We start from the raw sequence: 13,435 nt of genomic DNA on the forward strand, positions 1-13,435 counted from the left end.
TCAAACTGGACACGCCGCTGGTGGCTCTGGAGATGGAGGAAGGAGACAAGGAGTGTGGCCTCCAGAGGCTGGAAGCTTCCAGAAATGTCTCCAGGAAGGAACACAGTCCCACCAACACCGTGATGTTAGCCGTGTGAGAACCACTTGAGGCTTCTGACGCCAGACCTAGAAAATCATAAATCTGCGCCGCTTGAAGCCACTGGGTTTGTGTAATTTGTTTCAGAGGAAATAGGAAGCCAATGCAGGGGAGGAGGAGCCCCCAACATTCAAACCTGCTGTAAATCCTCAGCCATTAAACAGTGTAGGAACGACAGGCTCCCGACTGGCTCGCCAGGGGAGCGTGTGACTCTCGGTCTCTCGGGGTGGTGAGTTCAAGCCCGAAGTCGGGTGAAGAGATTCCTAAAAAAATAAATAAACCTAAAAAAACGTAAGCAGTATTGGGGGCACCTGAGCGGCTCAGGCAGTCTCAGCACCTGAGACTTCGGCTCAGGTCATGATCTCACGGTTTGTGGGTTCGAGCCCCGCGTCGGGCTCTGTGCCGACAGCTCGGAGCCTGGAGCCTGCTTCAGATTCTGGGTTTCCCCCCCTCGCCCCTCTCCAGCTAACGCTCTGACTCTCTCTCAAAAATAAATAAACAACCACAACAAAAAAAGTTAAAAAAAAAAAAACAACAGTATGGAAATGATTGAAGAAACAGAACCAAAGAGCAGAATACAAAGTCCAAAAAAAAATTCGAAGGTACAAACTTTCAGAACATGACAAATGTGACATACGTCCAGGGAGGTGGAAAGATAGCCAGTGGTTTGCGAATGGCTGGGACAAGTGGTTAGACATTAGACCCACACCCCACCTCCTCACGCTATTCTGCAGAGAGACCAAAGATCAAAATGTAAAAACTGAAGGTACAGATATAATAGAAGTAAAGAAAGAATAATTATTTTACAGTCCCAGAGTGTAAAAGCATCCATCTCTTATTATAACACAAAATTCGGGAGCCACAAGGGGCGCCTGGGTGGCTTAGTCGGTTAAGCGTCCGACTTTCGCTTGGGTCATGATCTCGCGGTTCGTGGGTTCGAGCCCCGCGTCGGGCTCTGTGCTGACTGCCAGCTCAGAGCCTGGAGCCTATTTCAGAGTCTGTATCTCCCTCTCTCTTTGACCCTCCCCTGCTCACACTGTCTCTCTCTCTCTCCTAGAAATAAATAAAAGTATTTAAAAAAAAATTCGGGAGCCACAAAAAATGTTTCAACTATAGGGGTGCCTAGGGCACTCAGTTGGTTAAGTGTCCGACTCTTGATTCAGGCTCCAGTCATGATCTCATAGTTTGTGGGATCGAGCCTTGCGTCAGGCTCTGCACTGATGAGCTTGCCTGGGATTCTTTCTCTCTCTTCCTCTCTCTCTGCCCCTTCCCTGCTTGTGCTCTCTCTCTCTCTCTCCCCTAAAATAAATAAGTAAACATTTTTTTTCAAGTTTAAACAATAGAAAAATTAGAACTTTCTATATGGCAAAACTTCCATAGTCATATTCTAAAATAATGTAAGGGTCATAGAAATATTCTGTATCTCCATTGCAGATGGTGCTCCTGTGCATGTACATGTGTTGCAATTCACTGAGCTGTATGTTCAAAGTACATTTTACTGAAACACATTATATCTCAGTGAAGGTGGTTGTTAACATGACAAGCTGGGAAAAATTATTTGCCAGCACGTATCATAGTCAAGGGGACTCTCCGTCATCTACAAAGGGCTTCTGGAAATTGATAAGAAAGACACCAAATGGACAAAGTGTACGAAAAGATAGTTGGAAGAAACGTTCATTCAAGAAGCTCAGAATCATATGAAAAGAGATGTAGTTTCACTCGTAATAAGATCCCTTCTTCAACCATCAGATTGGTGAAAATTCAGAGGATTAGCAAGGCTGTGGGGACACAGGCACTGATACCCATTGTTGACTGGAGTCTAAATGGACGCACCTCCAGGGAGGACAAACCAGCGGTCTCTATCAGAATTACAAGTGCATGTGCTTTTCCCTCCACAATCTCTTTTCTAGGAATTTATATCAATGTATTTCCATACATGCAGAATGACCTAGGAGTACAATTCTCGATTGCTATATAGCCGCAAGTGTAAAAAAAAATTTTGATACAAACTAAAGGTCCATTCCTAGGGGATTGTTTAATATATGCAAGTGGTTATATATTATGGAGCTGTAGACGTGAATGGGGATTCAATGCAAGGTGGCATCCCTGATTAGATACCGGAACAGAAAAAAAGACACTTAGCGGAAAAGTAGTGAAATCCCAATAAAGTCTGAAGTTTAGTCAAGAGTAGTGTTCTGTTGTGGACTGAATGTTTGTGTCCCGCCCCCCCCCCCATTCGTATGTTGAAGACATAACCCCCCAGTGGGCAGAGCCCTGATCCCATAAGAATAGTGTCTTTAGTCCTGAGAAGAGATGCCAGGAGTGCTCTCTCCCCGCCTCTCTTTGCACAGAGGGGAGGCCATGTGAGGGCGTAATGAGAAAGTAGCCTTCTACAAGCCAGGAGGAGAGGTCTTACTAGAAACTGACCATGCCAGCACCTTGATCTTGGACGTCCAGCCCCCAGAACTGTGAGCAAAGACCTTTTTCCTGTTTAAGTCCCCCAGTCAGTGGTATGTGTTCAGGCCGCCCAAGCAGACCAAGACATGTGCCATTTAATGTCTTAGTTGTGACAAACGCACCATGTTATGTAAGCTGTTAACATCAGAGGAAGGTGAGTGAGGCTGCAGTCTCTGTGCAACTTTGCTGTAAATCTGAAATAAGTCTAAAATTATAGGTTTATATTGAAAAAAGAATGAAAACGTGAATGGGGAAGAATTTTATCTGGTGAGATGGAAAGATTACCAAGATATGTTAACTAGGGAAAGCAAATGGTGTAACAGGACTGCTGTTATAGAACGAGAGAGAAAATAGGGGCGCTTGGCCGGCTCAGTCAGGAGTGCACGCGACTCTTGCTTTCAGGTTGTGAGTTGAGCTGCATGATGGGTGTGGAGCCTTCACTTAAAAAAATAAAGAGAGAAGGGGCGCCTGGGTGGCTTAGTCGGTTAGGCATCCGACTTTCGCTTGGGTCATGATCTCGCGGTTCGTGGGTTCGGGCCCCGCGTCGGACTCTGTGCTGACAGCTCAGAGCCTGGAACCTGTTTCAAATTCTGTGTCTCCCTCTCTCTCTGACCCTCCCCTGCTCACCTGTCTCCCTCTCCTAGAAAAAAAAAACATTTAAAAAAAAATAAAGAGAGAAAATGGGGCGGCTGGGTGGCTCAGTCGGGTGAGCGTCTGACTTCGGCTCAGGTCATGACCTCACAGTTTGTGAGTTCAAGCCCTGCACCAGGCTCTGTGCTGACAGCTTGGAGCCTGGAGTCTGCTTCAGATTCTGTGTCCTTCTCTCTCTGCCCCTCCCCTTCCCCTGTACATGCTCTGTCTCTTTGTCTCTCTGAAAAATACACTTTTAAAAAAAAGATAAAATATTTTCATACTGTTTTATTTACATCAAAAAATAATCTATGAGAAAATAAACAAGAAACCAATCATAGTTGATCCCCTCTAGGAGGGGATGACAGGGAATGAACTAGCGACAAAAGAAGGAGAAAGTGTGTTCACTTTTTAAAACTTTTTTTGTCGTTTGAGCCAGGTGAATTTCTTTTTTTTTTATTTCTATTTTTTTAATATTTTTATTTATTTCTAGGAGAGAGAGAGAGACAGCGTGAGCAGGGTAGGGTCAGAGAGAGAGGGAGACACAGACTCCAAAACAGGCTCCAGGCTCTGAGCTGGCAGTCAGCACAGAGCCCGACGCGGGGCTCGAACCCACGAACTGTGAGATCATGACCTAAGCGAAAGTCGGACGCTCAACCGACTAAGCCACCCAGGCGCCCCGAGCCAGGTGAATTTCTTTACCATTCCAATGATGAATTCTGTAAGAGGTACAGAGCAATTGGGAGGAAGGCAAGGATTTGCTCTCTAGATGCTAAAATGTATCTTAAAGCTTCAATAATCAAAACAGTATGAAATGGCTCCAAAGTAGATGAAGAGATCAATAAATTAGAATGATCTGGCCAAACATGCCCAAGAACATCTAAGAAATGAGTCCATGATCAAGGTGGGATTTCAGTTCAGCGAAAAAGTCGGGTCTTATTCAATACATTGTGTTAGAATAACTAACAGAGCCTTAAAAAACCAGACTTCTTTCCTTCTTCTGACTGTCAGGTCACTTTCACGTGGATTAAAGGAGGGGGGGGGCACCCGGATGGCTCAGTCAGTTGGGTGTCCAACTCGGTTCAGGTCATGATCTCACAGTTCATGAGTTCCAGCCCTGAAATGGGCTCTGTGCTGACAGCTCGGAGACCGGAGCCTGCTTCGGATTCTGTGTCTCCCTCTCTCTGCCCCTCCCCTGTCCATTCTCTCTCTCTCTCTCTATCTCAAAAATAAATAAACAATAAAATAAAGTAAAAAAAAAAGTACTTTTGTACTTTTGTAACACTTGGGATACAATCTGAGTAAATATTTTTATAATTTTGGGATTGAAACTATTAAAGGAAAGAACAAAGGATTTTACTAAAATAGAAAATAGGAGATTCCTATACAATAAATACAAAAACCAAGGATACATATGGTAAGAAGCAAGTGACTAATTAGGGGAAAATGAGAGTTCAAAGACTTCCTGAATATCTAAAACAACTTGTATATATCAAGAAAAGGCCAGGGTAGCTGGTTGGCTCCGTTGGCATAGCGTGCAACTCTTGATCTTGGGATCCTGCTGGGTGTGGAGCCTACTTTAAAAAAAAAAAAAAAAAAAAAAGGCCAATACCTCAATTTGTCTAATGTTGTACCAAGAACCCAAATAGAGACAATAATAAAATAAAATAAATTAAAAAAATAAAATATTAAAAAAACCCTTGTACTACTAATAAAAAATCTGCAAAGTAAAATAATGAGATGCTTTCTACCCCCCTACTAAATAAGAAAGAGCATAAAAACTATAAATCTAGTGGTTTGGGAGGGAAAAAAGACTCACACATAACCCTGGTAAGGATGTAAAGAAGAACAGCCTTTCTGGAAGAAACATGGATACTTTCTTGAGCCAAATCTCCTTCTCCAAAAAACCATTTTGCTTTGACTTGATGATTCCTCTTCTGAGAATTTATCCTAAGGAAATCATGGGACAAAGAACAAAAAGATGTATTTACATGGCTGTTCGCCCCAGCACCGTGTAGAATCGAGAGAAAATGAAAACCGCTAACAGTAGGGACTTGGTCTTACAAAATAATGGCTCATCTATACGATGAAATACGATGAAACCATTATAAATGATGCAGAGCGATACTGACAGAGCAAAGACATTCCCAATACATTGTCCTCTGAAGAAAGCAAACTACAGAATAATTTATATGTTGCTGGGATTCTGTTTTGGTCAAAATACACACCAGGTAATATATCTTGATGTGCATATGTACCAAAAAACTTAAGAGTAGTTATCTCTGAAAAGTGATTTTGGGAAGGAGTGACTTTTTCTTTTATGTGTGTGTGTGTGTGTGTGTGTGTGTGTGTGTGTGTGTGTATGTACTTTTTTCCCTAAGATTTCTCCTGAAATCATATATCACTTCAGGGGACACACGGCTCCCTTAAACAGTCTACTTTACATAAGCAATAGTTATATATACAAATAGATCTTTCTCCTTCCTGGGTACATCTCTGGAGCTCTGAGTAAACCCCCCAGGCCCAGAAATGACTATACAGAAAACCTTGCCTACAGTTTTTACTTTTGTTTTCTGTTGGTGACAATGACATCTAGGAATGAGTATTTCAAGAAGAAAAATGTAAAAACAATTAGTCTTAGGAAGAAAGGAGTAAAAATAAGCAGAATGTCAATTTGCCAAGGAGACAGCGGTTTGATGTTCTGAGAAGCCCTAACTGGGAGCCAAGCACTGGGTTGGAAATGAACATCCACTCAAGGATAAATTATGCATGGCCGCTGTTAAATATTTCATCCATCTTTAACCACTGTTTGCCTTTGCGCGGCTAAAAGAGGAAAGACATCATAAGCATTATCAGTCCGGTCATCCATCTATCCGAGAACATTCAAACACAAACTCTTCTAAAGAGGAAAAGCTCTAAACCATGATTAAAATAAGAGATGACTCTGCAGGCTGAACTTGAACTTCAAGGCTTGATTAAGGGATGTCAAGGTGACCTCACCTTCTGCATTGTTTTTGTCATCCCTCAGAATCATGGATGTTTTGCTCTCCTTAACATGCCATTTAAAAATGAACATTTGTGAATTCCTGGAGGTGCCCGGGCAAAGGGGGTCTGTGTCCCCATGGTGTCCACGCAGGGAGTGGGAAAGGATGACAGAGATATAAAAGGAGTTGCCAGCAGCTGGTGTAGCCCATTCAGCCCTCCGCCGTTTGGCCGGCTCCCCAGCCGCTCTGCCTCCTGACTGGTTGTCCCTCCCTCTCCCCTGGCCCAGTCTGCTCGGCTGTTAGAGGCACATGCCAGTCCCACTGGGGACAGGCCCTGGGAACACCAGCCAAGACACCCTGGGGGTGCAGGCGGGACGGCCAGGCCAGCTCACTAGAAAAACCCTCTTGGGTGGCAACTGGATTGCCAAGGTTTTGCTGGTGCCTTTCACGGGGGACTGAAAGATTATGACGATGGCCATTTTGGGGAGAGGTTTGCTTGGAATTCCTTCTCAAGTGTTGTCTGGCACTCTGTGTGTGTGTGTGTGTGTGTGTGTGTGTGTGTGTGAATGCATATACCCAATTTTAAATCCAATGTTGTGTGTCTGTGTGTTTTTAAGTCAAGAAGCCTTTTTGGGGTGCCTGAGTGGCTCAGTCAGTTAAGCGTCCGACTTCGGCTCAGGTGATGATTTCACGGTTTTTAAGTTCGAGCCCCGCGTCGGGCTCTGTGCTGACACCTCAGAGCCTGGAACCTCCTTCAGATTTTGTGTCTCCCCCTCTCTCTGCCCCTCTCATGCTCATGCTCTGTCTCTCCCTGTCTCTCAATAAAAATAAATAAAATAAAATAAAAAATAAAAAGTTAAGTCAAGAAGCCTTTTGCACATTTTCCCGCTGTACCAGATAGGAATTTGAAGAAATGAAATCTACATTTGTGGGTATACATTCTATAATCCCCGTGAGTTGCTGCTCCTCAGAGTGAACGATGGGAGGTCCTGACTCCAGGGGACTGTAGGGTTAGCCTCTGGTCCGCCTGACAGGTGACACGGTCCAGCATCACTGTTCTACGGCCGTCCTCACTGGTGTTACTGGAAGACCCACATTCTGAAGCCCTCTCCAAGCTCCCGTTACCCACGCTCCGCAGTCATCCACCAAGTTAATGATTAAGTTTCTGAGTCACTAAGCATACAGATTTTTGCCTGAGTCACCGCAGGTACATACCTGAGGCAGCAGCTGAAGACCTCTGGGAATGTTGGAGAAAACCTGATAAGCAACTCATTAGCTCCCATAGACTGACGGCTCGCGCGCCTGGCAGGACAGAGGCCTGTGTTCTAGAAGAACAGCACCGTGTTCCGTGTTTCGCTGGAGTGTTACCTGCTCCGGGTCTTAGTCAGAAACAATGGATGAATGCTACTTCCTCCTCCTTTGCGCATTGCTGGAGCCAAACGGGCGAGGAAGGAATGCTGCCTAGATACAATCTGTGGGTTGCTCTGTGAGTCAGGCTCTAGCCTTTTCTCGTTCTTTCTCAGCAGATAACCCAGCACAAAAATGCAGCCCGAAGTTTCCGGAGGCTTCTTTCCTGCACCCCTGTAATGAATGATCTGTGTGTGTGTGGGGGGAGTTACTGCATTCAGTCAAAACTGCAGTTCTGATCAATCAGATTATCCTGATTTAGGAAGTGGACCCTCTGCAGAGGGGGCTGGAGACTGAAGCTTTTCTTTGCCAAGTGAGTTAACAGTACAGTATACACAAGACGAAATGAAGGCTTTTCATCACTTTTGTGAATCTTAGAAGACACTTAATGAGCTGTGCTCATTAGGACAGTGGTGCTGAGAATGAAGGAGAGACAATGACTTGGATTCCAGGGGCACCCGGGTGGCTCAGTCGGTTACGCATCATGATTCTGATGCTTCGGCTCAGGTCATGATTTTGAAGTTTGTGAGTTTGAGCCCTGCATTGGGTCAGATCCTCTGTCCCATTCTCTCTGCCTCTCCCCTGCTCACATGTGCATGCTCTCTCTTTCAAAATTAAACATTAAAAAAAAGAGAGAGGGGGGGACACCTGGGTGGCTCAGTGGGTTGAACATCTGACTTCAGCTCAGGTCATGATCTCATGGTTTGTGGGTTCGAGCCCCACATCGGAGTCGCTGCTGTCATCGCAGAGCCGGCTTCGGATCCTCTGTCTCCCCTCTCTCTGCCCCTTCTCCACTTGGACTCTCTCTCAAAAATAAATAAATCCTTAATAAAATAAAAAATAAAATAAAAAATAATGAAACATTTTTTAAAATTAAAAAAAAAAAAGAGAGAATGAGTTGGACTCCAGGGCTCTGCAGACTTCAGCGTGCTGGAAGTAGCTGGCCTCCAGCGGAGGTTCTGGTCAGCACAACTGATGTGGCCCGAGCACCTGCCTTTCCTTCCAACACGCACGCAGGTGCCGCTGCTGCCCCGGGCCCACACTCTGGAGTAGCACTGAGCTAGGAGACCTCCGTGAGCCACCCACTCAATCCGTCCGGGCCCCAGCTATCCATCTCCCTGAAGCACGGACAGAGCAGCCAACGTTGGCCGAGTGCTTCTTAATCCTCAGGTACCGTCCAAACCCCGTGCACACACTACCTCGTTCCTTCCTCACAGTGCCCTTTAGGGAAATGGATTCACAGCGGTGGAAACAGCCACTGGCAGCGTGGGGGCCTCTGAGCGTTTGGAGATGGGGTGGAAACTGGCAGCCTGTCTCATGAGGTGTTTTCAAAAAATCAGACTGTTTCATTGAAATTCCGGATTTCTGAAGTCTTCTGAAAAGTTCAAGGGGCTGGCAACACCAGGGCCACATGTACCCACACGACAACTGCGGAGTGTTTTCCGAGTGTGCGCGTGTCTGTGTGTAAACAGGGATTCTGGTCTAGCAGCTCACCTGCCCCCTCGCCCCACCCGGGCCCCTTGCACGTTTCAATGTACCCATTGCTCTAAGACCACGATTCTCTTGTTTCTGTATTTCAAAAATAATAAAACTTGAACTTTCTCCCCTTTGAAATCAAAGTTTCTATCGGATTTATGTAGTCTATTTGTAATGTTTATTTTTGAGGGGGGGAGGGGCAGAGAGAGAGGGAGACAGAGGATCCAAAAAGTGGGCTCCGTGCTGTCAGCATCAAGCCCAGTGCCGGGCTCGAACTCACAAACCACGAGATCATGACTTGAGCCAAAGTCAGACGCTTAACCGACTGAGCCACCCAGGCGCCCTGATTTACGTATTCTTTATATATTAGATTCATATCAGATTCAAAGCAAATCAAATCAAACAATAATACCTGAAAACACAAGTCCAGATGCTGTCATCGTTAGATTTTACTTGGCCTTCAAATTCACAACACTGCCCTTAGACCCCAGATTGAATTTCCACCTTTGCCGTTTGCTTTGATAGAGGACTGCTCTCTGTCCCCATTTACCTTTGCAAAGTACTTTATGCTTTTCACTCTCTCCCATACAAAACCTGAAGTATATGCCCAAATACCGTATAAACAGAGCTGCAAGGGGTAACCACTGCGCTCATTCCCTGTGCTCCTTCCTCTTCTGTGAGGTAGCAGCGCCCCGATTCTCTGATCCTTCTTTGGGGAACAGCCCCCTCGCCAACCCAGTCCAGATTCAGGCCCAAGACTCAGCCAAGGCTGGTGAAAGTCACTTCTGAGGCTTTGGTTGTGATCAGTGGGAGGAGAGGCTCCCTTCCAGGTGAGCTGTTATTGCGACACCCTGGAGTGGCTGGAGGCCGTTTTTGCCACCACAAGTGGGTAATTTGCCTGAGAATTTGCCTGAGAGCAGGGGAAAGCAAGAAATGGAGAAAGATTCTAGCCTGTGCTGTAAAATACAGTACCCACTAGCTCCACGTGGCTACATGTAAATTACACGAACTTAAAAATTCAGAGCCTGGGCTGCATTCAGCACATGTCAAATGTGCAGTAGCCACGTGTGGGCTAGCGAGGACTGTTTGGAATGAGCAAATATAGGACATTCCCATCATTGCAGTAAGTTTTCCCAGGCAGCATAGTTAGATCATATCTGTGCCGAGGTTCTAGTCTCGATTTTTCAGCTATGTGGCCGATAAATCTTGGTATTTCAGCAATTGGAGTTGGGTTGATTCATAATTCACAGAATCCAAAGGCAGAAGCCTCCAATCAGCACTCTCCAGATGCGTGTGATTTAGGTTGCATTGGGGCGTTTGCCTTCCATTCAAGTCGGTGTCAGAACACAGAATCCCTGGGCCCAGAAATGCAGTGGGGCACAGGACACTCAGGAATACTCAGGCCATCGCATGTTTCTATCGGTTTTTCAATTAGAAAACAATTCAAGATGTAGCACAAACAGATGTTGCAAACAGAGGTCTTTCCTAGTACGCGTTCATGTTTCTCAGCATAAGAATGATTAGAACTGTGGGCAAGAGAAGAATGCAGCCTCTGCCATTAGAAAGTGTTTGGGGCGCCTGGCTGGCTCGGCTGGCCGAGCCTTTCTTACTCTTGATCTTGGGGTTGTAAAATTGAACCCCACAGAGGATGTAGAGACTACTAAAAAAAAAAAAACAAACAGAAAATGTGTTTCTATGTCTATAGTGTTGAAATCAATGGACATGTGCCTCCTGCCACGGTACAGTGAAGATGTAAGTTCACATACGCGGTATTCTCGCCCAAAACATATAACGTGAATCTAATTATGAGGAAACAGATAAACCCAAATTGAGGGACAATCTGCAAAAACAGTCTTTACTTTTCAAACGTGTCAACATTATGAAGACCAAGAAACGCAGAGGAACTGTTTTGGATGAAAGGAGAGCAAAGAGATGAGACATCTAAGCAAGATGCAGGATTCTGGATCTTGATGGAGGGAAATTTTCTGTTAAGGTTGTTTGGAGGACACTTGGGGGAGATTCTAGTATGGCTTGTGTGGTAGACCTTATTGTATCACTGTTACATTTTTTCAATTTGATAAATGAGCTTTGGCTGTATAAAGGAGTGCTGAAGAGAATATCCATGTGATCTCTGCAACCAAATCTCAGATGTTTCAGGAGAAACTACAGAGAGAGAAAGCAAATGTGGGTGTGACCTGGGTGAAGGGTATAAGCCATACTTTCCATTGCAGCTCTTTCCCACGTCTGAGATTATTTCAAAATATAAAGGGAGCAACACAGTTCTTCTGATGCCTCCCTTAAGTACTGGTATTTTCTACGGCAAATCTCTTAAGCGAAAGCAAAGGGCTTCACAAGTGTTTTTCAAAATAGCACATCCTGAAATTGTTTTGGGATGTCCCAATAAACATTTTAAGGAATGGAATAGGAAATCAGAGCATTTTTCACATAATAAAGTTTTACTTTGTGACACTTGCAATTATGTATTGTTTGATCACAAGGATCAATACATTTCTTATTGTGGGTTACAGGTTTAAAAAAAAGTGTGTGAAAGCCATTATACTGTCGTAGCTTTGATAGGATGACCCACATTACAATTTACCTGGGACACCTCCAGTTCACCCCATCGTCCTGTCCATAGAATTGATAGCAAACTCACTCACTCACGTGTCCCAATTTGGATTATAAATTAGTCACTTTTTTAAATGTTTATTTTTGAAAGACAGTGCGGGGGAGGAGCAGTGAGAGGGGACAGAGGATCTAAAGCGCACTCTCTGCAGTCAAGGACCATGAGGTCATGACCTGAGCCCAAGTTGAATGCTAAACTGACTGAGCCACCCATGTGCCCCCAGAGTCACTTATTTTAAATGCCTGAATTCCTTTTTATAACAAAAAGCAGCATAGATAAGTATGCCTGGTGGCCAAAAAGGAACGTCAACCTTTTTTCAAATAAAAAGAATGAATTTACATATTATTCATATAATTGGAAAAAAATTTTGAAGTTACCTTTACTAATACTGTATTAAGTAACTGTTATCCATCCCTTGGGATTATAATGAACTAGTTAATTATAATAAAGTAGCAAATAATTATTTCCTATTACATGAAAAACACTGGTGTTGTAATGAATACCATTTCCAAAGGAGAGCTTCTCAAAATGGGAGTTAAATACAGATTGTCAATAAAATATGAACTCCACTGAACTTCAATACTCATCTGTAAAATACACAAATTTTGTAAAAGAACATTTGGGAAAAACATTTTTAAAATGTTATCTAAATCGTACATGCTTGTTAGGGAACTAAAAGCTACATACTTACTAGGACTTCACAGTTATTAAACCTAACAAATTAATTTCCTATCGACCTTCTAGCAGACAGTCAGACATCCACCCAGTTAGAGCTCTGAAGTAGCACATACGTCATCTCACCAGAACCCGGAGGCACCCGGAGTCTGTACTTTACCCTACAGGTAAAGACACCATCATTAAGTGATACACTGTCACAAAGTCAAAGTCAAGACTTTCGGTGTCTTCTAAGTAAGCACTCTGGGAGCTCAGCTGCTAAATCAAGACATACACACTCTCGAAGCTTCATCGCCCACAGTTAAACTTCATCAACCCAAAAGATGGGGAATCAAAGCAAACCACCAGCTGTTAATAACCATTTGTTCTAGCACCTTAACCCCTGCAATCAGAACAGAGGGGCTCATTTTTCCTTACAAACTTCGATGACTTCTGTGTTTTTCCCTCAAACTCCCAACTTAATTCTTCATCCAGAACTAGAACTTGGAAGCAGCAGGGATTTAAGACACAAACAGCACGGGGGTCATGATTTGGGGGGGGACGAAAGGGGGTTTTAGTTCCACACCATCATTTCATGGACGCTGAAACCCAGAGATAAATATCAGGTACTGAATGACACACAATCTGTACCAGTAGATGATGTGGAGGGATCTATCATGATTGTCGACTTTTTACTCAGGGGATTTTCAATCTGTTTTTAAGTTGGGGGAAAGAATCAGAAGGATTCTCCTCCACACTTGTTGGCAGTTAGCACAGATGATCAGCTAAGGCAATGATGATGACGCTGGCGTTAGAAATGGCTCAGTTGGGGGATCGGATTTATCTCAGGGTCCTTCCATGGTCCCGTAAAAACTGGAATGAATCCAATCTGTACAGGCAGTGCCATTGAGAGTGGTAATAAAAGCAGAACTAAGTGAATTTGAATCTCAGAAGATAAAACGTCCCATTACAAACTACTCGTCTTGTTTCAAATCATCTCAAACATTCCAAATGACGACTCTGAATGAGTATCACACACAACCTCTCACACGATCACAATGACTG

The sequence above is a fragment of the Hyaena hyaena genome, unplaced genomic scaffold (genome assembly GCF_003009895.1).
Source record: "Hyaena hyaena isolate Hyena2069 unplaced genomic scaffold, ASM300989v1 scaffold_42, whole genome shotgun sequence".
Lineage (NCBI taxonomy): Eukaryota > Metazoa > Chordata > Mammalia > Carnivora > Hyaenidae > Hyaena > Hyaena hyaena.